This window comes from Myotis davidii, unplaced genomic scaffold, assembly GCF_000327345.1.
Source record: "Myotis davidii unplaced genomic scaffold, ASM32734v1 scaffold749, whole genome shotgun sequence".
Lineage (NCBI taxonomy): Eukaryota > Metazoa > Chordata > Mammalia > Chiroptera > Vespertilionidae > Myotis > Myotis davidii.
The window spans coordinates 467901-495135 of record NW_006300030.1 but is presented as its reverse complement, the minus strand read 5'-3'; the positions used below and the strand labels follow the sequence as shown (position 1 = coordinate 495135).

The window sequence follows — 27235 nt, the reverse complement described above, 5'->3', positions numbered from 1 at the left end:
CAAGGAAGTACACACACAAATGTGCCCTCATGCAGAGGAACACGTGGATGTCCACATGGGTTTGGCTGCCTCCCGGTGCCACTTGCTACCCTGCAGAACATCATGTAGCAGCGACTTGGGAGCAAACAGAGAAGCTTCCAGCAAGATTCCTACCGAGAAAGATGGTGTTCATCTGAAGCTGTCGGCACCCCCACACCCAAGTAGACCAGTATGACTATACTAAAATTTCTAGATTCCTCTCAGGCCTTTCCATCCCAAGAAAATTTCAGAGTACTTCACAAACATTTAATAAATTTTTGCAGACAGGTAAGGATGTGACTAAACTGTGAGTTAGTACCACACGTGTTATCACCCCGGGGTTAATTAATTGGTAGGGCGTGGCATGCAAGTCTTCAATAAGCATCTTGCTTCTTTATTAAACCAACCAAAAAAGACGCAAATGATGCCCTGAGTGAGATAGACTTTCCTGCCTGAAAATATAAATTTAACTTTGTAAGGGTAGAGCAACAAGCTGAAAACATAACCAAGACTTGAGGCCAGACAGCCCATTTCTCCAGAGAGGTCCCCTGTGGTCAGTGAACCCCAGAGCCAGTGCCTCCCTGGCTGCCTTGCCCCCTCCCTGTATTTGCCAGCAGCAACCTGGATGATGCACTTAGGTTGGGGGGCAGAACACCCCCAATGAGTCCTCCAGTGTTCACTTCAGATCTCAGTAACGTGGACCTGTGCACACGGGTCAAGGAAAACCACAAGCCTCTGAGTCATTCTCTATGCCTAGACTTCCTTTTATATCCTCAGAGAGAGAACAAATGCGGCTTCTACACAGTTATGATGAGGGACAACCCCTCCTACATCAAAAGAACCCCCTGGAAGGACCAATGTCATCCCAACGGCCATGCCTAGGGGGCCTTTGCTCTTCAGTCAACATCAAAGAGATGCCTAAGCAAGGACAACGTACTTTTTCCTCTCTCTCCTTCCCCATCTGAAGGGATATGCATCTGTCAAAGGAAGATAAGTAGATATTTTAAAAATCCTTTCCAGTGAGAGGAATTCACTCCACTTAGTACAATTACCTGGAACAGCATTCCTACTGGAACATTAACTCCCACAAGAGACGTCCGTCCATCTTCAAAGTCTGTATCTAATTACATAAACCTGAGGGCAGAAGATAGGCATTCCAGAACAGAACCAAGTGGAAAATGTCAGAACTGAGGCATTCCATCCAAATCCACAAATAATCGGCAAAGTAGGGTTCTCCCCTCACAGTACCGTATGCCTCACATGGAACCAGGCAGAAGAGCAATTATGAAATAATAAATACATGAAAACCCACAATAGATTTATCATAAAGTAATATATGGAATAGGACATTCCCAGTAACATTTAGTCACTGCCAATGAATTTTGCCCAAAAAGACCAATTCATACAATTTCAGGCACCTCCCCTCCACCCCCATCTCCTCTGCAACCCAGGGGTTGTCTCTCCCCTGGCTTCTGTCTCAGGGACAGACCCAGATGGATTCATCTCAAAGTGAGTGTGGTTTCTAAGCTGGAAGAAACTGTGGACAACTACATACATGCTGCCTCTTGCTATCCTCCAGGAGGCAGAACAAGAACTATGCTGGAGGAAAGAAAGATCAGTGATGACAGACCTAAAACCATGTGAGGATTCTAAAACCATAGGCGAGGAATCCATGCATTCATTCTGTTTCCCTTTTGGCTACTTGGGTCCCTGATGCCGCTGATACCATAATGGTTTCTCTCCTGAGTCTGCTGGACTTACTACGTCCATTTTCCAGAAGGTGGAGAACCCTTCAGCAGTGGCAACCAAGCTGCCAGAGCTCTGACAGACCACTGCTGGCAGACCCCACTCTGCATCCACCCATGCTCTGCCTCCTCAGGATCTGTGTGAGTGGTAATGTTAGCTAGGTGGTGAAATGTTAATAAAGGTAGCAAAGGGAATCAGACATTATTAAGTATAATCAACCAGGGAGAATAAGCCTGTTTAATCAGGAAGCTCGAGCTTGACACTCCACGGGATAGCAGCATTGCCCCGCCACGGGGATTAATATCCCTCCCTTTCCCCATGCAGGGAGCAGCCCACCCTCCAGTGCAGGTGTCAGGGGAGCAGGGGGAGGTAAGCACATGTGCAGTACAAGTCAAGGTGGCACGGCGGGGGGAGGGGAGGGGGCGGTCTTCCTATGAGGCATGAGCAACAGGAGCCAAGATAGTGACCGTAAAGGCTGTCAGCCCAACCTGGGAAAGAGGAGGTTGGTTAGAAGGCAGATCCACCAGAAGCCCATGAAAGCTTAGGAGTTGATGACTGGTTAGTTTGAAGAGAGCCTTGTCCTTCCCAAGCCCAAGATAATATAATCCCAGCTAACAAAGCCTTCTTTTCTCTCCCTCTCTCCCCATCTCCCCCTCTCTCCCCCTCTCCCCCACTCTCCCTCTCTCTCTCTCCCTCTTCCTCTCCCTCTCCTTCTCCCTCCCAGTAACACTCGCTTGCCCTGTTCCTTTCCGAGTTCTCTCTGTCGCAGCCATGCAGTTTTGGCAGCCACCTGGGGCCCATGGCTGACCACACAGGCTCCAAAGGACTAACCTTTCACATGACACATAAACTGTGGACACTGGCCTTTGTTTGGGGCTTGATGAAGGCAAGATGGGAATTTTTTCTACAGTCGGATGGATCAGATGGGACATTGGAAACCCAGGGACAGCCAGCCTTCTATTTCCACCTAAATAAATCCTACCATGTCACAATCTTCCAGGTGTGGGTCTGTGGAATGCTTTCCTCATGAAAGAACATGATTTCCACCAGCAGCAGTAACAGACTACGGCCAACAGAGGAGTCCTGTGCTTAGCTGTAGCTATCAGGGGCACAAAGGGGAAAGTTCCTTGTTCCGTGGATCATTCTTTCCCTGAGTGGGAGGTGAGGTTTCTATGTGAATCTACTCCTTGACCATGACATTATGGAAGGGGACTAGAGATCGCCATCAGGTCCACTGCTGTTGGCTGCTGCAGGAAGCTGAGGTCAAGGTAAGGCAGCTCCTGGATCACAAGTTTCTCTACCTTTGTCCCTTACTTCAGGAGGAATGGACCATCTGTGACCCCATGCTGAGGGTTGGACAATGGGCATAGACCCATAAAGGGCTTCATGAGCTAAGCATCTGGGGGCTTGACAATGAGGCACCTGTGAAAGGCACAGGGCATGCCCCAGAAGGCTGGGGTGCCCCCTCGTGACTCTGGTAGTCTCTATCAACAGGTACTGAGTAGGATCACAAAGCCAAGATTATATAGTCCCTCAGCTCAGACTAAAAGTCACTTTTGGGTATAACCCACCAAAATTGAAAGCTGGGGCTCAAACATATGTGGTATAGACATGCCATGGAATACTCAGCCATCAAAAGGAATGAAATTCTGACACAGGTTACAACATGAATGAACCTTGAAGGCCTTATTCTTTTTATTTTTTTTTAAATATATATTTCACCGATCTTTTACTGAGAGGAAGGGAAAGGAATAGAGAGCTAGAAACATCGATGAGAGAGAAGCATTGATCAGCAGCCTCCTGCACACTCCCCACTGGGGTTGTGCCCACAACCAAGGCACATGCCCTTGACTGGAATCGAACCTAGGACTTTTCAGTCCCCAAGCCGACTCTCTATCTAGTGAGCCAAACCAGTCAGGGCTTGAAGGCCTTATTCTAAGTTAAATATAAGGCCAGAATTGAAAGGACAAATAGTGTATAACCCTACATATATGAAGTACCTAGAGTACTCAAATTCATAGACAGAAAGTAGAATGGTGGTTGCCAAGGGGCTGGAGAAAGGGAAAAGGCGGGGGTTAGGGGGTATTGTTTAATGGGTACAGAGTCTCTGTTTGAGAAGATAAAGAAGTTTTAGAGGTAATGGTGGTGATGGTTTTATAACAATGTGAATGTATTCAATGTCACTAAACTGTACACTCAAAAATGGCTAAAATGGTACATTTTATGTTATTTATACATATTTTAACTCAATCTATATATATAAAAGCCTAAGCGACCAGACGACTGACCAGTAACTATAACAACCACTGACCACCAGGGGGAAGATGCTCAACGCAGGAGCTGCCCCCTGGTGGTCAGTGTGCTCCCACAGTGGGAGCACCGCTCAGCTGACAGACAGGCACCAGACGCCAGGCTCACAGCTGGCACCTGATGAGCGCAGCTGCACCAGCCTCTCCCGCAGACACTCCCCCTGAGTGCCCAAGCTACAGCAGCAGCAGGCGCAGTGGGGCCAGGATGAAGAGTGCAGCGCAATGCCCAGTTAGGGCTCAGGCTTCTCCCCGGCCTCCTGCTGCTTCACACAACACTTCATGCTGTGCAGGATCAACGCGGACAGTGGGCTGGAGCCCGATGAGCTGTAGGGTAAGGTTGGGCTGTGGTAGTGTGGAGGTCCACTGATCTCCACAGGCCAGGCCGAGGGACCCCTCCAGTGCACGAATCTGTGCACTGGGCCTCTAGTAAAAAATAAAAATAAATAAAAAGTCTGCCTGGTTCTACTAAATGGCATTACCTGAGATAGACACATGGGAAATATCTGATAAAACCTTTTACTCATTACCTCCCTAAAGGAGAAAGAAAATCTATGAATAACTGTGGGGCACCAGATGTTGTGCACCACTAGATATTTACAAAGAGCCTTGGCATATATCAACTAATTCAATTCAACAACCTCAAGAAGTGCAGAGAAGTTACCATCACCTCCATTACACAGATGCAGACGCTGAGGCTCAGTAGCACAGGTAGTAATGGACAGAAAAGAATATTGAGGTTTCATAACCCCCGAGTTCCTTTTCAATACACTGACCTGGACTGATGCACACTGCTGGCTGGGAGTCTGCCTCACATGCCTAGAAGGTAACAGCATTTGGGGGACCCTGCATTTGGGGGAACTGCCATCCTCCCTGAGTGTGCAAATCCACCTGCTCCTTTAGCCAAACCCATTGTTCATTTACCTTCTTCAGGCTTTCCAAAGACAAAGCTCTCTGGTCTGCCTAGGGCCCTAGGCAGTGGTCGGCAAACTCATTAGTCAACAGAGCCAAATATCAACAGTACAACAATTGAAATTTCTTTTGAGAGCCAAATTTTTTAAACTTAAACTATATAGGTAGGTACATTGTTATTAACTTAATTAGGGTACTCCTAAGGCTTAGGAAGAGCCACACTCAAGGGGCCAAAGAGCCGCATGTGGCTCGCGAGCTACAGTTTGCTGACCATGGACCTAGGGGATATAGATTAGCATAAATTTTTATTGTTCTCTCAATACATAGAAATCACTAGAAGATACTTCCCTGTTCCAGAAAGCTAATTAAAAATACCAGAAACAGAAACTCATGAATGAAGAATTTGGGCACTTTCAATGTTATTACATAATAAAGTGATGTTGGCATGTTTCTGTGGGCGGTGGGAAGAGATAGGGAGCCGGAGGCAGGCTGAGAGAGGACTGGTGGCAAGAAGGAAGACAAGAAAAATGATTTGAGAGCCCATAAAACCTTCAGACAACCCAAAGAAATAAATTCCCTGGGTACATAAACTGGGACAGAGAATTACAAAGTTTTAAAATACAAAGAGGTCAAAGCAAGTTGCACTCTATCATCTGAAATACAAGCACTGTGTGTCTAAAACTCAATACTAGGAGCCTCCAGCCAGACTGAATTGCATTTGTATATTGAAATGGCAGCCTGTGGGTGGCTGGCTCCACCAGCCCAGGCACCCTGCTCTCTGCAGTCTGACTTCTCCCCACCACCATTTGACTGGAATCGGGAAATCTGGGCCACTATGAGGTGGGATTTCCCGGCTGCTCATTCCAATGGCTTTTTCTTGTGCTCATCCTATTGGTCTTTTGTGTGGCATCTGAGAGTCTTGGCCTCCTTCCTAAAACTCTCTCTTCTTCATGGTTCTATAACATAGTTCTCTCTTTCCACCATTTTCTCTCCATCGCCACCTGCTCCTCTTCCTTCAAACGTCAGTGATCCCCAAGGTTGCACCCTCAGCTCTCCATTCACCCTATTCCACACCTTCCCCCTGGAAAATCAGTTGTTTCCAGTTTCCACCTACCTCATCATGGCCCCCTAACCTTTATCAAAGTTTTAATCTCTCTCATGTGCAAATCTCCTCTTTCCAGCTGCCTACTGGGTCTTTCTAGGTAAATCTCCTGACCAGCCTCTCAAGAGCACCATCACCAAAGTAAAACACAGTATCTTCATCTCAAAGCTTCTCTCTCCTCTATTCTCTCTCATTTCTACTGATCCAGAAACACGCCCTATTTCACTTCTCTCTCTCATTTCCATCATCAAGTATATTCAGGTTTTCTGTTAAAAAGTCTTTCAAATGCCTGTCTGTTCCATCCCTACACCACTGTTCTGGTTTAAGTTCCAGTTATTTCACTGTGGACTCCTTCCAGGACTCTCTCCTGGCTCCTCTGCCCCAGCAAGCCCACCTCCCACCTGCTGTCTCCTACCTGCTACTGCAAAGATCTGATTATGTTACTACCCTACTTAAAATTTTTTGGTTTCACGCCTACACAGGATAAAGTTTTAACTCCTTTGCATGTTACCCAGGGCATTCAAAGTTCTTCCCAACCTGACTCCAACTTTGAGAGCTCCTCTACCACTGGACCCATCTTCCCAACACAAACACACCCCACCATATAGACATCTCCCTCACCCAACCACGTTAGTCAGTTGGCAGGTAAGTCCTGCCTGCCTGCCTCCCCCTTCCTGGGACACTATTCCCAATTCTTTCTCTTTGGCAAAATTCCATTTATATTTTAAAGGACCTACTTGGTATATTTCCTTCTCTTTGAAGGCTTTCTCAACTGCCTCCCAACCAGACAGAATGACACCCTGGTTCTGAGGCTCACACACTTGGCTTACACCTACCAGAACCCACTTACATGTTCCATTGTGGTCCTTTATGCGCTTGTCTGTGTGAGAGTGGGAGTCCTAAATCATTTTTTCTGTATTTCCATACCCAACAATACTTGTACCACCTGGTGCCCAAGGCAGTTTTGATGATCACCATTATTTGGGGCTCTCCTCTGATTCTCCATCTAGCATTCCACATTTTGTATGTGTTGCAGATCCATACAAAAAAATGATATATAGTGGTATCCCTTCCCCCTGGTTTTGCTTTCCATAGTTTCAGTTACCCACTTTCAACTGGTCTTCATGGTAAAAATGTTAAATTTATGAATTTATGATATGACATTTATCCTCATAAACCTTCACCCTTGTTAAATAAGTAAAATTCACTGGGAAAGAAGAGAGGTCAGATTTTGATAAAGACTTTAGAAAATACATAATGATCTATATATATAAAAGCCTAAGCAACCATTATCACCAAACTACTGAAACAACCAGTTGCTATGATGCACACTGACCACCAGGGGGCAGACTCTCAACTCAGGAGCTGCCCCCTGGTGGTCAGTGCGCTCTCATAGCCAACTGCCTGCAGCTGGCCAACCTCCCATGGCCCCTCCCCGTGGCCAGCCAGCCCCACCCCAGATAGGCCCTAATTAGGGGGCTGACTGGCCTCATGCACTGAGTCTCTAGGGAGAGAAATAAAATCCCAGTGTTTGAAAATTGCATTTCTTTCAGGTTGTGACATGATACTTAATTTTAAAAAAATATTATTCTATTTTTAAAAACACACCGTTTCTATCTAAATTAAATCTCTATGACAAATTACTAAAAAGGTCAAACAAAAAGTTATTCTTGAAATGCTAAATATGTATTTTTAGCTCCTGAAAATAAGCTTCACAAATTACAAAAGTTGAAGCCTTCTCCTTTTTCTTCCACATTCCAAAGAAAATCAGATCAGCACCTGGAGGCAGCTCAGTCTAAGGCTGCTTCCTCCAGGTACCCAGGGAAATAAACACACTTTTGAGAGCTGAATTTTCAAAACTCGAGGAAAATAGTCACATTTGCTATATTGACTAAAGAATTCTAGACAGCTACTTTGTATTTTAACTTCACAAATTATGGCTCTTTTAAAAATCTGTTTTGTTTTATTGTGCTTTTATCTAGTTGGTTTTAAGAATGGAATCCTTAGGATGCAATGGTAGGCCGACCATGCCATAAAGCCCACCTGAGGGTATGCACCCAGTCCCCTGGGTGATATGATCCAGCTGCAACTGACCAGTGGGAGACAAAGAAGAGAAGTGGGGCTAAGCTCTGGCAATTGCTTATATTCCCAAGTTCCTTGAGCAAGCAGCACAAAACACAGGTGCCCTGAGGATGCCTTGGCTGAAAAGAGACATTTAAGGGTTTTAGAACTAAAGATAGGCATTTGCCTTCTAGTTGCTAAAAAATCCTAGAGCTATTCTGAGTACCTTGCCTCTAGATCTGCTGCTGTATATTGAGATCAAAACTCAGTCAGGCCGAGCCAGAGATGTGCTGGGTATCCACCTACACACTACCCATTATTATCATAAAACGCAAAAATAAGAATCTATGGATCCTGCTTTCCTGATTTCTAATGATCTTTAACCTGAAGTTAAGAAAAATATCAGATAGCATCTAAAATGAGTTCATGGGCTGCCACCTCCAAGTCACATAATTCAAAAATAAAGTATTTTCTCATACAAGAGCAATTTATTCACAAAATGGACAAACATTTAGCCTCTGACAACCTACTGTGATGTGTACAAATGTCCATCCAATTGCACTGGTAAATCCTTAAAAAGATCCCTCTGATTTTCAACAAAAACTAGGAATTCCAGAGCTGTCTGATTCACTACAGTGCACTAAACCGATAGTTCAGTAAAATTATATCCATCCCAAATTAGACCAAGAAATTATCAGATGGTGCTGACATGATCTGCCCTATTAGCCTAGAGTAAGGTATTATTGAATCGTTGCCTTTTTGAGCGTTTTAGTCATCCTATATACAAATCAGATTGATTGTGTTATTAACTTTATTAATGACATTACCTCTAGCTTATTACCATTACTGTGCTGGGCAATTGGGCTGACAAACATTACCCCCAGTTCTTGGACTGTAAATTAAAATGTTTTTTTCCTTTAAGTATATTATTTTCCCCAGTGGCATGCCAGGACTGGTAGGGGAAAAAAGGGGAAAAACACACACACACAAAAGAATAAAAAATGAAGTTAGGCTCAGCTGGTGTGGCTCAGTGGTTGAATGCCAACTATCAACCAGGAGGTCACAGTTCAATTCCCAGTCAGGGCACACGCCTGAGATACAGACACCATCTGCAGTGTGGAGCATGCAGGAGGCAGCCAATCAATGATTCTCTCTCATCATTAATGTTTCTATCTCTCACTCCCTCTCCCTTCCTCTCTGAAATCAATAAAAAAAATATTAAAAAAATAAAGTTGGTGACATTTGTCTTTAGACAATAAAAAAATAAACAAGTAGGTGTCTTTTAGGCCTATTGTTCCAGATAAGAATCAATTCTTAAAATAGGAGAGCCTGTCTACTAACCCAAGCAATAGTCTTACTGATCCCAGAAAATCCAAACAGATAACAGGTGTGAAGTTGGGTGGTCTTAGTGTCTAAGCAACTCACCATGGAAGAAATTAGGCAATTTTAGAAGTGACATCAAACTCTTTCTGGTGGAATCTTCAGTTTGAAGTTTTCACTAGTTCACATACTATTAATGCATCTTGTAGTGCTAATTCAGCCTACTGACCTAAAAAAAGCCATACCCAAGCTGAAAAATAATGTTCTGCCAAGCAAACAAAGGAGAGCAAAGCAAAGTCTTGCTTTCACATGCTTCAAAAACAAATATGTGTGCATGAAAATTGGTGTCCTATCTACACTAATAAAAGAGAAACATGCAAATTGGTGTCACTCTGCTATGCCCACCAGCCAATCAGAGCGACTATGCAAATTCACCCAACAAAGATGGAAGTTAATTTGCATATGCAGGCACAGAGTGAAGACTGAAGGCTCCGGCCAGAGTGAAGACTGAAGAGGGGAGAAGCCAAGCCTCACTGCAGCTGGAGGGGAGAAGCCAAGCCTCGCTGCGGCTGGACCAAAGGCCTGGGTCCTGGGTGCTGGAGGAAAACCGGTGTCAGCAGCCAGGGGAAGGAAGGCCTATTGCTCGAATCTTCATGCAATGGGCTTCTAGTTTAAATATAACATCTATTCATTAGAGTGTGTCTTCTAAAACCCTCTACTTGGCAATTATATAGTAAGCCATATGTTCACTAAAAATATTAAAATTTCATTTCTTAAAAATAACCTATAACTCAGGCTCTCATTAATTTGGACCCATGCCTCACCAAGAAGTTCAAATTAGAGACATATCCTTAACTTCAATAAGTTACACCTTAGACTAGGGAGAGTCCTACTAAAAATAGCTATTCTTTTTCACTCAAAAAAAATCCCATCTTCCTCTTTAATTGGTAAATTCCACAATTACCAGCAACCTTTGATAATTATCAGTAAGCTTTAAGAATCATGATGAGATGTTCTTAAATATTTACACCATTAGCCTGAGTTCTGCCCAGATCAGTTTTCATTCCGCATGCATCCCTGTGTCTGAAGCCACTGGGGATTTGGGTATGACAATGCTTGTCACAGGGGAAGGCTTCATAACACCAGCATAGTCACTACGTGTGACATCTTCGGTTTCTTAAAAAAAAAATTTGTGGTGCTGAATCGTTATTGTTAATTGCTTCACTGATCCACACACAGAAGACAAATTCCAAATGAGTGCATACCTTTTAAAGAACATTCTTCATTTAATAGCACAACTTCCCCCCTTCACTTCTCTGACAGAGTCCTATATTTTATTTCTGCTCTCCACCAGTCACTTGTGAAAGGTTGATATGGAAACCGAGTCCGTCATATTTTTAAAATATATATTTTTTTTATTTCAGAGAGGAAGGGAGTAGGAGAGAAAGACAGAAACATCAATGGCGAGAGAGAATCACTGATTGGCTGCCTCCTGCACACCCTACACTGGAGATCGAGCCCAAAACCCAGATATGTGCCCTGACTAGGAATCAAACTGTGACCTCCTGGTTGGTAGGTTGACGTTCAACCCCTGAACCACACCAGCCAGGCTAGTCATTTTTTCTTAGCACACCAGTAGGGAGCATTAATAAAAGTCTGGTTTGGGGAGGTGGTGGCAGGATCAAAGATTCAGTTCTCTTCGGATTACAAAGTCTCCTTGTAGCTGCAACTAAAAGACTAGTAACACTAAAGGTTCGTAAAGTGTCTGTGTTGGTTGTGTATGCATTTGTGCAAAGGTATAGTTGACCTGGATGATAGGGATAGTGGCCTGGATGAAACTGGAGCTCCAGCTTTCTTTGTCATTTGTGCAGACCTCCTCGGTGATATTTCTCATTGTGCCTTCACAGATCTCCTGTTTGACAAAAATTCTCCCTACATGGGTGGCTCTTCAGAATGACCCTCCCCTTTCTCACTCCCATCCCTCATGGAAGGCACCAGACCTAAGATCCTCACGTCCCTTTCTCCTATGACTGCTACGAAGATCCAGTGTCCTCCTAAAGCCAAGCACACAGTCTTTGGAGTGGCTAGTGTATATCACGGCCAAATGGTGAATAAATCCATAATCCTGAAGCTGGGTGAATGTGTCTGATTAATCCCAGCTGGCCATCCCTCACATGGCTATGCCCACTCACCGGGAGCCTCTCTGAAAGGCTCTTATTTTAAGCACTCTTTTAAGCTTATTCTAACTCTTGTTCAGGGAAGATATATGAACAGGTAACTTGAAAGAAAATGCTTTTGAGCTCCACACCAATATCAGTGTACTCTAATTAGTCTTTCAAGTTCCCTCATCAAAAAACAAACAAAATACAACCCGAGTCATTATGGTTATAATAATTACTACATTAAAGGGACATTTGGCTGTATCTACATAAAGAAAATAGAAGGCCTATTATAATCAGGTTAAAAAAATCACTAAAAGTTTGAAATAGTAAACATTGAAAATATCCTACACATCCATCAATAGGGAACGAGTTAAGTAAATTACAATCTAAAATTGCAATGAAGAACTATGCAGTCATTTAAAATAATCAAGTAGATTTATGTGTGCTAATATGGAATTATCGCCAAGATATACTGTTAAGTGAAAAATAACAGTGCAGAGCCAAGTGCCTATTATGTTCCCACTTGCATAACAGGGAGAGAGAGAATGAGAGAGAAAGAGAGAGAGAGAGAGAGAGAGAGAGAGAGAGAGAGAGAGACTGACTGGTTGGGAGACTTAATTTTGACCCATTTTACTATGAACATGTACTGTTTTTCCATTAAGTTATTTAATGAAGTGGAGAATCTTTGAGAAAAATAAAGAGAGAATAATCAATATACATCTATGCAAAATCACTCTCTGGCTAATTTAAGCTTTGTACTAGCTGTTCTAGCTGGACTAATATCCTATTGATGAAATGTCAGTAACTCACTACTGTGCAGCCAAGGTCACCCCTTGTGTTGTCCAGAATACCCATCTAAATAGGATTGGTGTGCGCTGGTGACCAAGCCCTCTCAACTTGGTTCCCAATGAGCCTGGACACCTTCTCAAATTGAGGAAATTCAAATGTGTTTTGAAGAAAAGCTTTTCTTCAAAGATCATTCCTAAATAACAACATTCAGGGAGAAGTGGGAACTTGAAATGGAAGGATGAGTAGGTGTCAACATACAAAAACAACAGGGAAGGTAGAGGGAAGTCAAGAAAGGCAAGCTGACCAAAACAGAATGCATTCCAGAGCCAGGCCCTGTCTGAGTCTATACAGGTAAGGGGAGTGTGGGAGGATGGCCATGGTTTATTGTGTACATGTCCTAATGCTAAGGACAGTGTGTGTGTGTGTGTGTGTGTGTGTGTGTGTGTAAAACACATTGTTTATATTTACAACACTACAGAATACTATGGCAGACAAAATAGCAGCCCTCTAAAGATGTCTATGTCTTAATCCCTGGAACCTGTGAATGTTATTGTGCAAGGCCTCCTCCTTCTCATTGCCTTTATATCTTGCAGCTATAAATAGTTTAAGGGTTTTAGTACAGGGGTAGTAGAGTGCCCTGGATTATTCAAGTGGGACCGTAGTCAGAGGAGATGGGTTGCAGAAGCAGCCAGAGTGATGCCATTGCCAGAAGGGGGCATAAGCTAAGGAAGGCAGGCAGTCCTAGAAGCTTGCAAAGGCCAAAAACAGGTTCTCCCCTGGAACCTCCAAAAGTAACACAGCCCTAAACCTCATGATTTTAGCCCTGTAAGACCCACTTTTGAACTTCTGACCAGAGCAGTAAGAAAATAAATCTGTGCTGTCTTAATCCACCAAGTGTGTGGTAATTTGTTACCATAGCAATAGGAAACTAATACAAATGTGTATTAGTATTTACCCCTATCTTAAAGAAAACTGACCTCATTAAGTTTCTAGAACTTGTTTAAATCTCAAAGCCAGTGCCTGGAGGCACTTGGATCCAAACCCAGAAATGAGTGGTTGATGGAATTTGCCACTGGAAAGGTAGCCTGGGGTCAAAGTGGCCATTGAACACAGCAGATGAAGGACTGTCACTTAACGTAGCAGCAGTGAGAAGGGATGAGGTTTCGAACATATGAGGGAAATGAACAAAGCTGACTACTACGTGGGATTCTCAATTCTGTCAAATATGTGGTAGGTTCTACATCATTTTTAACAGAAACAGGTAAGTGTGCTCCCTGACAAAGTGATGTAGCTTTTCCATGCAGGAAACTCATTTATTGCAAATTTTTTTCCTACTGAGTGCTATAAAAGATACTTTCTATATTTTCACCTTTAAAATTCCCCACTTTTTTTTACATGATTTCTTTGTAACTGACTGAATCTTCCAACACTTAAAGGATAGAATGACCTGCACTTCTCTTCCTCACTGAGCTGCATTCTGAAGTTCCATACACAAGACTGTATACAGAAGTCAAGATGCAATTGTTCTGTGTTTCCTTGTATGTACAGAGAACAGTAACCAGGAAGACAGATTACTGGCAAAGAATAGTTTCCCTAACCTAGATAATCATCACCACCATAATCTAAACTGCTAAATAAAGCCTTATTATAAGCTTATTTTTAGAATATTTGCCAACCATTTTCTAGTTTTACCAAAAACCCTGCATAATAACATCATTCCCATTTTACAACTCAGAAAACTGAAATTCAAAGAGATTAAAAATTTTGCTAACAAGATAATAAACTGACAATTGTAACCCTAGTTTGATGCCAAACTCATGCCTTTTTATTTTTAAACTAGAGGCCCGGTGCACAAAATTCATGCAGGAGGGGGGGCGGGGGTAGGTGGCTGTGTGTCCCTCAGCCCAGCCTGAACCCTCTCCAATCTGGGACCCCTCGAGGGATGTTCGACTGGCCATTTAGGGCAGTCAGACATCCCTCTCACAATCCAGGACTGCTGGCTCCTAACCACTCACCTGTCTGACTGCCTGATTGCCCCTAACCACTCCCCTGCCAGCCTGATTGATGCCTAACTGCTCCCCTGCTGGCCCAATTGCCCCTAACTGCCCTCCCCTGCTGGTCTGGTCACCCCAACTGCCCTCCCCTGCCAGCCATCTAGTGTCCACATGGGGGTGGCCATCATGTGTGTTGGAGTGATGGTCAATTTGCATATTACTTTTTATTAAATAGGATGATGCCACCTCTCCCAGTGTTGTTAATTCTATAATTCAGGCAAAATAAGAAGATTGGGTGGGGTGCATAAGTTTGTTTGTTTTTTCACTTTATCCCCTGCTCCTCAAAAAGCCCAAATCCTCGCCCATACTTTGTCAATGGCAATCTGGGCTGTGATGGGTAAATTTAGGGACACTTTCTTAACCAGAAAACCCACAAATGGATCCCAATGATTTGGGCTTGCTTCTAAGTCTCTGAGAGTGCCTGCCCACCTCAACCACAAGGGCTGAAGGCAGAAGCTTCTCATCCCTCCTACTTCAAGATCCCACACCCTCCATTCAAGGAGAGTGAAGACTTTTTAATTTGGACCTCTGTTCGTGTTCCTAAGGCACTCCTATAATGCATTCCAATTAGACCCGCTCCTTACTGCCTTTTAATCTTAAATTCCTACATAATAATTTTCATTTATAAAAACTCAGTAGACTCAAGATTGACCCTTCTGTTCCCCCACCTGCTAATTGCTTCTCGTTCTAAACTGCCCACATGTCTCATTATTCATTTCCTAATTAATAGAGGTGACATACTCCTCCAGCACAATTGACAGTTCTCCCATTTCCTACAGCATAATCACATTAACATTGTCTCTGCTGAAAGAAAGGACAGTTCACTGTCTCTGGGCATTAGTGCCTGGGTGTAGGTATAAAGCCTTATGCACCATTCAAATCACACACACACAAACTACTAATCAATTTGTTGTGAGATAGTGATTACAACATTATTTCTGGACAAAAATAAGAATAGCTAGTGGCTACCCACAAGCACAAAAGCTCATTTCCCGAGATACCACTGCATGCAAAATGAAGGCCAGAACACAGGGATACTGTTCATTGAGCTTCTCTCTATTACTTGGTCATGAAAGTTATGACCCATCCCAGAGAAGATGGAAATGAATGCAGGGGCTACTCCGCCTCTGCCAGCCCTGGACAGTCTCAAATGATAGGGATGGTGACCTGAGGCTCTGATCCCCACAGCGGCCACAGCGGCATGGGCACTTGGCTTCTCCCATCAGGGCAGAGAAACGCACTGTTGGCTCAGCAGCTCATCTGGTTTTCTCCCCATGCAAGGCAGATTGCATCCACTAGAAACTCCATGGTTCTCTTTCCTTGACCCTGCAGTATTCAGGGATAGGCTGCTGAGATTTACGAGAAGTAAAGCAAGGTCAACCACCAAAACAGTGGGATTTCCCAAGGTGGGGTGATTGAAGAAGTTCCAAAAAGCCTGCCTTCCGAGAAATATCTCCCAGATCAGCCCACTCGGGTGCTTGTGCCACATCTCCTCTAAAATCAAGGTGTATTTCCTGGGAGCAAGCCACGCGGTAACATGAGCACCTGCTCAACAGGAAGTCCTTAATGACACTGGAAATGAATGATCCATTTTTAAACCTCAGCCCTGGCCCTGTGAAGATGGACTTCTCTTTCAAAGAAAGCTGTCCTTGCTACATTCACTTTGCACTGCTTCCTGGAGGTGGCGAGGGACCGTGGCCAATGCCCCCTGTCTTGCTGTTGCCTTGGTGAGCAGGTCACACATCCGCGAGCTGGCAGTGGGAAAAGGACTCAGGCTGCTCAGTCAGCAAAGGAGCAGTGAGCACATTCATGTGCCAGGTTCTGAGGATGCCAAGGTGAAGAGAACAAGCTTTCTGCCCAGCAAGCTCCCATGCCATAAACAAATACATATACAGGGGTCGGCAAACATGAATAAGGCAAGGAAGAAATGGCATATGCATTTTGCAGATGGGTGGCCAGGCCAGGCCTCTTTTCTAACAACTGAATGGGACAAGGAAGAAAGCCACAAGCATGTCTGGAAGACTTTTCCAGGAGGAAAAGAACCATAAACGACAGGCCCTGGGCTGGTGAAGGCCCTGGCTTGTAAGAGAAGGATGGGCAGCCAGGGTGCCTGGAGCTATGAGAAGGAAAAGATGAAGCCCAGGAAATCCAGAGAGAACATTAGTGCCCCTCAGCTGTGGCAAGGGTCTGGCAGGTTTGGCGGGGCGGGGGGGGGGGGGGGGGGCTTCTGAGAGATGTGAGAATACACTAGTTGTAGAACACTTTTTTCTTCTGTGTGAGAGCTTAAAAACAAAGCATAAAAATTCAAGCCCAGCATTGGCTTCACAAATGCCATCATTCTGGCTAAATAATTACTCTCATACCCCTGAAAAGCAGCACTGATACCAATTTAGTCAAAATTCCTCACAAGGATGGACGTGATGCTCCAGCTCCTGCCTCAGGTGAGAGGCGCAGAGGTGAGAGCTCCGGGCCTGCTCTCAGACACCCTGAGGACAGACTCGCAGTCTGCATCAGGCAGCTCCATTCCCCTCACTCCGTCGCAGGCCTGTCTTCTGCAGCTCATCACTAATCTGCTGGACCCCTAGCAACTGGTCTGCACCTCCTCAGAACCGGCCTGGAACTGGCACCTCGTCCTCGTAACGGCAAAAGTCAGTCATAGAACAACCAAAGGCGGTTATGGAAATTTATCTAAACCACACACATATAAAAAATGTAACATTAAAATGATTTAACTTTTTTTTCATTTGCCACATACTTTGATGCTTCTGAAAAGTACACTTAAAAATAGCAACTGAATCCACAAACTGTTTTCATCATTAAGTCAGATCTACCTCACAAGCAGCAGCAAATGAACTCCCTTTTCTCATCACTGCTGCCTTTCTTTCTGCCCCAGGAACAAATCACTGTGTCTCAACCTCATACATGGCAGCACCGTGGAGCTAAACACATCAGCTGTCAGTCCGCAGGAGGCTTCAGGGCTGGCATTTTTCCTGAGGATAAACATCAGGGACAATCATAATGATCTTGTTTCTTCACTTGATTCTAAAACAAAAAACACTAGTCCAGGTCTCCCTTCCAAGTGTGAGCAGCCATCAGCTGCATGCCTTTTTTATTCTGTAAGCTTCATATTATTTGAACAGAAAAGATCAAAGTGTAAATCTTTAAAAAAGGAAAAGATGAGGATACATGTCACATCACTGTATGTCAGTAGAGCATCTGATACAGCATCCAAGCAAACGATATTTGGTAACTGTGCTCCAATGCCTTAGCCATGCTGTAATGACAATATTAAGAAAACCTGGGTTCTTTAAAGAGCTTGCTTGAATTTCCCAGTACAAAAGACAATACAAGTGCTGGAAACATTATATGAAGAAAAGAATTAGAAGGCATGCATAAGTTAAGCATCTTAAACAAGACAAAAAACCCTAGTTCATACTGGAAAAGAGAAAATTTTCAAGTCTAACGAATAAAATAACTGAGACATAGTAAAAGATACTGTAAGCAAAGAAAGAAAGAAAAGAAGAGTGGGGGTGAGAAATGATTGCAATGCATAAGACAAAGAGTTACTACCCCATGACACCAAGGCTGCCACGTGCACAACTGCGTGTTCCCTTCACAGCAGCCTTACCCAGGGAGATGCTCCAATCCTGCAAGTCAGTGTGGGCAAGAATACAAATACACAGTTCATACAATGGCTAATGAACGTAGTAACTGATACTCCACCTTACTGGTTATCCAGAGAATGCAAAGTAAAACCTCAACAGGACAGCTCTCTTCCCATCATATTGGGAAAAAGCCAATTTATGAAGGAAAGTTGCTGCCTATAAATTGCCACAATATTTGTGGAAATGAATCTGGTTATATCTGTTAAATTTCACTTTAAGACAGGTATGTGTACACAGATACTTACTGAGGCACTATAAAATGGAAAATAATGAATTTCCAGTAATGATGGACTGGTACATCAAGACAACAGCATGGCTATTGAAAAGAATGAGTTAAGTAGAATGAGTTAAAGATAAGTAGAAGAATGTAATATTCCAGCTTATCTAGAGGGATATTAATACCCCAAACAAGAAAAGTAAGCGAAGATAGTGACTCAGTGGAATACTCTGCAGTAAATTTAATGATGAGATGTACATGTACTAACAAGGATAAATCTTGAAAATATAAGAATGAGTGAGAAAAAGCAGGTTACTAAAAGATACTTACAGAATTGATCCCAGTGATGTCACTCTATAAAACACTTACAGGCCAATAACAACACTAAGCTCTATGTTGTTGGGACTTGCAGTATATACATCTGTAATAATAAAAGCGTAATATCCTAATTAGACTGGACATCCTTCCGGATGTTTTTCCCCGACGACCTTCGGGACATGGCTGCGAGGGAGGGATCCAGGCAGCCGCCATGGCTGCGAAGGCCTATTCTTGCATGAATTTCATGCACGGGCCTCTAGTATGCAATAAAATTATATAGCAGATGAAGCAATTTTCTTAATATGTGATGCAAGTCTTCTACGATCTGATGACCACAAACCCCTTGGTACGCCATAATGCTCATCATCCTGAAACATGATGTCCATCTCATTGCTCTTACTCTCTCTCTTACCTTGCCTAAATGACCCCCTCCCACACTTCCACTTATAAAACCTGTGATGGTTAATTTTGTGTGTCAATTTGACTCGGTAAAGGAATGCCCAGATAACTGATGAGACATTATTTCTGGCTGTATCTATGAAGATATTTCAGAAAGACATTTGCATCAGTAGGTTGAATAAAGAACATCCACTCTCACCAATGTGTGTGGCATCATTCAACTAGCCGAGGGGCCAAATAAAACCACAAGGCAGAGGAAGAACAAATTTTCTCTGGCACTTCTTAGGCTGAGAGACCCATAGCCTCCTGCCCTCGCATGTTGGAGCGCCTGGTTCTTGAGCCTTTGTACTGGGACTGAATTAGACCACTGGCTTTCCTGGTTCTCCAGCTGGCAGACAGCAGATTGTAGCAATATCTGTCTCCATAATCATGTGAGTCAATTCCCATAATAAATCTCCTTATATGTATCCTATTGTTCTGCTTCTCTGGAGAACCCTGATACAAACCCTTCTCTTAGAAATGTTGGCACATATGCCCTCATTCTATATTCCATAATGACCTGGATCCTCACTTCAGCGACATTGCCCTTGACCTCCTCTCTTTTGTGACTTGGCATCATCATCACTGAAGACCCCAAACACAGGGTCAAAACTGATGAATCTTCTCTGGTCCTACACCTAAAAAAAAAAGTCCTTGTAGAATTAAGAGCTAAATTGGGTGGTTTGGACAAGAAGTTTGAGATTGGAAAAAACAAGGGTGTCATCAGACAGACCCAGAAGGGACAAGGCCTGGCCTGCATGACCTGCACAGGAAGAATCTCCATGGGAAAAACGAGCAGGAGCTTATGTCAGGCTGTAGCTGAGAGTCTTATTGGTTTCATGTGTCCTGGTGTGTCTTAACACCTCTCCAAGTAACAGAAGCCTGACATTATGGGGGCAGCAATATGTCCAGTGGCTAGCTGTCCACTGAACCCAGCTAGACTCCAGTTCCCAGCTTTATAGGTACATGTGGCTATTTGAGTTCTGGCCAATGGAGAATAAGCATATCATGTGGGTCCCCTTCACGTTGGCCTGGAAACACCTTCCACATGACTCCATTCTTGTTTGCCATGTGCTTACTCAATGCAGAGGACTCCAAGGTCCTAGAGGTCTCTAAGTACCCTATGGAAGATGTACTGTAACCAGGAACATTTGTATTAGACTGTGATGAGAGAAAAATAAAAGCCACTGTGTTAAGCCACTATAATTTGGAGATTTATTTGCTAGCAAAGCTAACATTAGTATACCAAGCTGTGAAGTTATAATTCCCAACTTCCTTTTCAGCTGGAAGTGGCCAACGAGATTTAAAACAAAGTCATTGTGTGACATTTAAAGAGGAGCTCTTTAAAGGGGGTTGAGAAAAAGAATCAAGATGGTGGCGTAGGTAAATGAAGTATTCACTGCCTCGCACCACAACTACAACTAAACTACATCAAAACTACAACTAAAATACAGAACAATTATCATTCAAAACCGCCTGAAATCTGATTGAATGGAATTCCTACAACTAGAGAAGTAAAGAAGAAAGCACACTGAGACTGGTAGGAGGGGTGGAGGTGCAGAATGGCTGATCTGACACCCACATGTGATGTGTTTTTTTAATCAGGAGGGGTATCTTGGCTGTGGAGGCCCCCCTTGAGGAGCAAGGGGTCCCAGCCCCACACCTCAGATGCCTCAGCCTATGCTTCTAGTTCCAGGAAGAGAAGTCCTCATAACTTTGGGCTGTAAAAACCAGCAGGGATTGTGGCTAAGTGACACAGAGGCTGCTGGAGAGCCAGGAAGTTCCTCTTAAAGGGCTGGCACATGGACTTACTTGGGACTTGCTCCCTCTGAACTCCAGCTCTAGGGCAGTGGATGGGGGGATCCGGGGACATATGGGGAAGAATTGGATTATCTGGCTTTGCGGCAAGAACTTGGGAGAGGCTTTCTCCCAGACAAGGGTGTTCACAGGGTTCATTGTTCTTATGCTGAGACTTCCCCCATCCAGAGTCCCAGAGTTGACTGGCAGGAGCCATATCTGAGTTTCCATCAACCTGACTTACACTGTTGGCTCTGCCATAGTGATTTCCTGAGACTCCACCCCACCTAATTTGCAGCCCCACCCAAGCTGTTTGCAGCAGCCTTTCCATGTGAATGGCCTGTCCTGGCTCAGGCTTCAGACTTTCCTAAAATCTCTTAAATAAGCAGTAACTGGCATCAGCATGCCTCATACCTATCAATAAGAGGCCTGGGAGTAACAGCAGTTAGCCTTGCTCCACAGGTTGGCCCTCTCCTGGGCACTTCCAAGCCCAACACAAATAGCAGCCATCTGTAGATCACTCTGTAGCTCCTTCCAGGTGGCTGCAGGCAGTGGCTAACTTTTCACCTCCCAGGAGGGCCCAGAGGCAGTACACCTGGTGGACAGTTTCAGACCACACCAGATTGCAACTCTATACATCCACGAGTGACACATTCATGGTTCAAGCTAAGTGCGCACCAAAACCCCACTAAAGCAAGTCATACTCCATGTGGGTAACCCCTGCACAGCAACTCTTCCACTGTAGTTGCAGCTGGTTCTCACAGCCAATTGGTGTGGAGGTCAATTCCTTCAAGTGATTCCACAAGCAACCAAGGCTCAACTACAAGACAGTGCACACAGTCCACACAGGGGCAAACTTAGAGAGCCCAGCTCAAGTGACTGGGGAGGCTAAGCCATTTGGCCCTACAACCACCTACTACACAAGGCCAATCCACCAATTCCAGGAGACATAGCAGCTCTACCTAATACATAGAAACAAACACAAGGAAGCAGCCAAAATGCAGAGACAAAGAAACATGTCACAAATGAAAGAACAAAAGAAATCTCCAAAAAAAAAATAAGGACTAAAAGAAATGGAAGCAAACAAACTACTAGATACAGGGGACAAAATAATGGCTATAAGGATGCTCAAGGATCTTAATGGGAGCTTCAAGGGGCTTAGTGAGAATTTAAAGAATCTTAGTGAAAACATCAAAAACATGAAAAAGGACCAGTCAGAAATTAAACACACACTAACTGAAATAATACTTTACAGGGATTCAACAATAGAGTAGAGAATGCCACGAATCAAATCAGCAATTTGGAATATGAGGAAGCAAAAAACACCCAATCAGAAGAGCAAAAAGAAAAAAGAATTTAAAAAATGAAGGAGCCTCTGAGTCAATGTCAAGGGTAACAACATTCGCATTATAGGAGTGCCAGAAGGAAAAGAGAAAAGAGAGAGAGCAAAATACAAAAACCTATTTAAAGAAATAATGACAGAAAACCTCCCCTATCTGGTGAGAGAAAGAGACTTATAAGTCCAGGAAGCTCTTAGAGTCCCACACAAGAGAAACCCAAAACACATCATAATTAAAATGTCAAAGGTTAAAGACAGAGGATCTTAACAGCAGCAAGAGAAAAGTGGTTAGTTACCTACAAGGGAGCACCCATATGACTATCAGCTGATTTCTCAACAGAAACTTTACAGGCCAGAAGGCAGTGGCAAGAAATATTCAAAGTGATGAATAGCAAGGACCTACAACCAAGATTACTCTATCCAGCAAAGCTATCATTTACAATTGAAGGTCAGATAAAGAGCTTCACAGACAATAAAAGCTAAAGGAGTTCACTACCATCAAACCATTATTACATAAAATATTGAAGGGTATTCTTTAAGAAGAAAAAATATATATAAAAAATATGAACAGTAAAATGGCAATAAATATATATTTATTAATAATTTAATCTAAAAATAAACAAACAAGAAATATAATGAACAAAATAAACTGATGAATAAAATAGAACCAGAGGCATGGAAATATGGAACAGACTGAGGAAAGGGAGAAGAGGGCGGGAAGAGATTAACTAAAGAACTTATATGCATATAAGCATTACCTATGGACACAGACAATAGGGTGGTGAAGGCCTGGGGTGGGGCAGGAACCGAGTGGAAGGGGGCAATGGGAGGAACAAGGGGGGCATCTGTAATACTCTCAATAATAAAGATTTTTTAAAATAAAAAAAAAATAAAGGGGGTAATTTGGCATTAGGCATATTCTTTTGTCCCCTGCCCTTCCTTTTCTTCTAGTACAGGGGTGGGCAAACTCTTTGACTCGAGGGCCACAATGGGTTCTTAAACTGGACCGGAGGGCCAGAACAAAAGCATGGATGGAGTGTTTGTGTGAACTAATATAAATTCAAAGTAAACATCATTACATAAAAGGGTACGGTCCTTTTTTTTTTTTTTTTTAGTTTTATTCATTTCAAATGGGCCGGATCGCCCGCGGGCCTTAGTTTGCCCACGGCTATTCTAGTATAAGGACTTGCAGTTGATGTATAAGGCAACCAGTAGATGTATTTCTCTCACATTGATGTTTATCTCTCTTTCTCTCTCTCCCCCCCTTCTTCCCTCCCACCCCCTCCAAAAACAACCCAATTATGAATGGAAAAGTTAAAATTTTTTTAAATTCTAGGAATGATTTAACTGTTTAATAAACTACCCAAGAAGGGTGTTATCAAGTGAAAATAATGGGCTAGCCTATCCAAAACTCCCCACTATGTAGTGTTTGGAATAGCCTTTTTGAGAAGAGTTGGATTAGGGACCTGCTAGAAATGAACTATGAGAGAGTTCCCTGAGTCCTAGATTATAAATCCTTGTAATTAGAAATAAGAAATCTTCTTTGCCTTTATTATCAATTCCCTGACCTCAATTACTATACCCAAACTCATCATTTAGCAGCTATTTGCCACATCAACCACTCTATGAGGAAAGCCAGCAAAGTCACTTTTAAATTTGTGACTGACCCAGGTAGGCCATTATGAGAATGCTACTTCTAGGAGCCAAAAAAAAAAAAGAGAAAGCAATGCCAGGTGACAGACATTTTAAATCTTATTTCTGAATTCTATAATGTATCATTTGAACATGGAAAATCTGTCTTGAAAGAATGCCCCGCTGTGCTATTCCGTGTGAAATGTGTTTAGTTTTGTTTTGTTCATCCAGTTCTGACTATTCCATGTAGTCCTCCCTGCTCCACAGCACTTCACAATGGTAGACACTGTAGTCGTTATAATTATCCTTAGTAACTTGGTTCCAGACAATTGGACTTTGCCCACAAACAATATGCTTAAGAAAAGGTGATGTACACAGATGAGGCAGGGCCAGGGCACAGGAACCCTCTGGTGTTGGTAATTTTCATGCTTCCCTGGCAAACCTGTTATCTCGCTTCAGCACAAGGCAGCAAGGAGAGTGAGTACACTCTGGTGTGCTGCTGAGGGGAGCCAGCGTTTGGCTTGTCTGGGTCCGTAACTAATACACTACATTCTTCTGAAGAAAAAACAGTATCAGCAGTTCATCAAACTGTGATGGTCTCACCACTGACGTCCACAGCAAGAACACTGCCCAGCCAGTGTGGCTCAGTGGTTGAGCATCAACCCATGAACCAAGATGTCACAGGTTTGATTCCCAGTCAGGATACATGTCCAGGCTGCAGGATCGATCCTCAGTGGGGGGTGTGCAAGAGGCAGCCAACTGATGCTTCTCTCTCATCAATGTTTCTATCTCTCTCCCCCTCCCCCTCCCTCTCTCTCTAAAAACAAACAAACCAACAAAGCAAGAATACTTACGCTAATGTAAACTTCATGTAGCTTTTACACTCTGTTTTGTTTGTCACAGGGGAAGCCTCACATCTAGGGCCCTATGACCTAGCACTCTATTTATGTTATCTTGGACAATCTCAGGCTTCTGATCACCTCAGTCTCCTGACTAATGATGGAATTACAAAGCAGAAAGGTGGAAGGGTCCACAAAAGTAATATACAAAAGTGGTTCTTGGCAGAAAGTGCATGAGAGCCTGGGTAATAAACTACCCAAGAAGGGTGTTATCAAGTGAAAATAATGGGCTAGCCTAACCCCAAGTAAACTCTCCCAAGTCCTGGAAAAATCACAATAGGATTTTTGTGCATCTCCATTTGTTAAACCTAAACTATAAGCATACAAATTAGTGAGCATTATTTTCCCACCAGAATGTATACAATGCTGAATGGGGCCCACAATTAATTTTGGATCACAAACTGTTAGACCTGGATGGGCCATAGAGATCATCAATTTCAATCCTCTCATTTCACAGAAAAGGAAAATGAGCTCAAGAAAGGTAAAGCACACTATTGTCTCTGTCCATGAGTTATGCATATAATAAATTTAAGTAAATAAATAATAAAATAGCTGAGCAGTTGCAAAAGAAAAAGAAAAGTAGGGCGACTTGCTCAAGATCCAGACATTTACAACAATGGAATGACATTCAGTCCAGCGCTTTCCCCAAACAAGATATTCACATTCACCTGGGAGCATGAGGGGAGCAGCTTAACCTTGTCCCTTGTGCTGATGGCAACAGCCTCTCAGTTCATTATGCAGCTGTGCTCAGGAGCACCCTACCCCTGGAGCCAGCTAGACCTGGATCTAAGTCCCTACTCCCGCACTAATCACCTGGGAAAGCTTGGGGCAGTAACTTAATCACCCTGAGCCTTGGTTCCCCCATACACAGAAGTGGGATACAATTCCCTTCCATATAATTGCAAGAAGCATTTTTTATATATATTTTGGGCACATTATCCACCTTGATACATCATGAGCAGTTGACTAAATATCTTTTTCTTGAGTATGTAAGAGAAAATTCACATTTAAGTTGTTTGCATTTTCAAAGCTTAGCTCCCTGAAACACAGGACAATGGCTATCCCATCATCTCAGTGGAATACAGGGGAACAGATAGCTTATCTCTTCTTTTCCATATGTAATCATATTCCTCCTGAAAGTCTCATGAGTACCTAGCTCTAGAGAAAAATCATTAAAATATATATTGGTTTAAGGGCATTCTTCATGACTTCACAACACTCCCATTTTAAAATTGTATTTCCTTAAAAGGTGGTCTTTCATGCTCAATGAACAAACAGTGAGAAAAATCTGTAAGTGAGCTATGTCCACTGCATAAAAGAATACTCAGCTCTGTGTGGTTCACCAATAAATACCATGGAAAACAAACCAACAGATCCACTAATACACAGTAATGAACACTGGTCCTCTACCGCATTTTATATCATCTAAATCAAACAAACTATGGAAAACATAAATTATGCAATCTTGGAATAAAGCTCATATATGGGGTGACCCTTTGTGCATATTTGTCTAGGACAGTGTAATTACTGCTAATGGCCCCTTTCACTCAGAAAAAGCGTCCCAATTGGGGCAACACATTACATGGTAATTACACACATGATTGGTATCAGGCAAATACTAAAGGTAGAAAGTACTCAGTAAAGAGGTGTGAAAGAATCTTGACCTAAGTATGTCACCTGGTTGGGAAAATGACCTATCATTTCTGAGCATTTATTTCCTCACTAGTGGCCTGATACACAAAATTTGTGCACTCAAGTATGTCACCTGGTTGGGAAAATGACCTATCATCTCTGAGCATTTATTTCCTCACTAGTGGCCCGGTACACAAAATTTGTGCACTCGGGGTGGGGTGGGGGAATCCCCCAGCCTGGCCTGTGCCCCGTCACAGTGCAGGAGCCCCTCAATCTATTGCCCCAAAGAGGTAGGCCCCGGCCACCCATCCGGGGCTCCTCCATGGATTGTCCCAAAGAGGTAGGCTGGAGCCAGGGGAGGCCTGCGGACCTCCACATGCCTGCAGACCCCTGGCCGGGCCCACAGCAGAGGGGCCTCTCCGTGCGCCTGCAGACCCCCAGTCCAGCCTGCAGTGTAGAGGTCTCTCCACTGCGGCCTCCTCCTCCACCCCCGTCCCTGACACTGCAAGTCCCCACCCACCTGCGCCTGCTGATCAGCTGTTACTGTGACAGCACCCTGACCAATTTGCATATTACCCTATTATTAGTATAGATATGAAAAATATGGAGAGATGTAGAAGATGGCTGGTATAGAGATAGACGCGTCCCAGGTCGTGTCCCGGAGCAAATGGTATAGGCAGACGCGTCCCAGGTCGTGTCCAGGAGCAAATGGAGTGAGCAGCTGAATCTAATAACACCTACCCCGAATTGACGAAATTGCTCAGCTGGTGATGCGGTTTGCAGCCGGGAAGGGCTGAACTCACCTGGAAAGTTAGAAAAAAAAAAAAC

At 43.5% G+C, this 27235-nt stretch overlaps 1 protein-coding gene across 1 annotated transcript in view; it reads right to left on the bottom strand.

The window, feature by feature from the left end:
- Positions 1-27235, bottom strand: part of CAMK1D (calcium/calmodulin dependent protein kinase ID) — a 387416-nt gene that overhangs the window by 226603 nt on the left and 133578 nt on the right. The window lies entirely within an intron of this gene.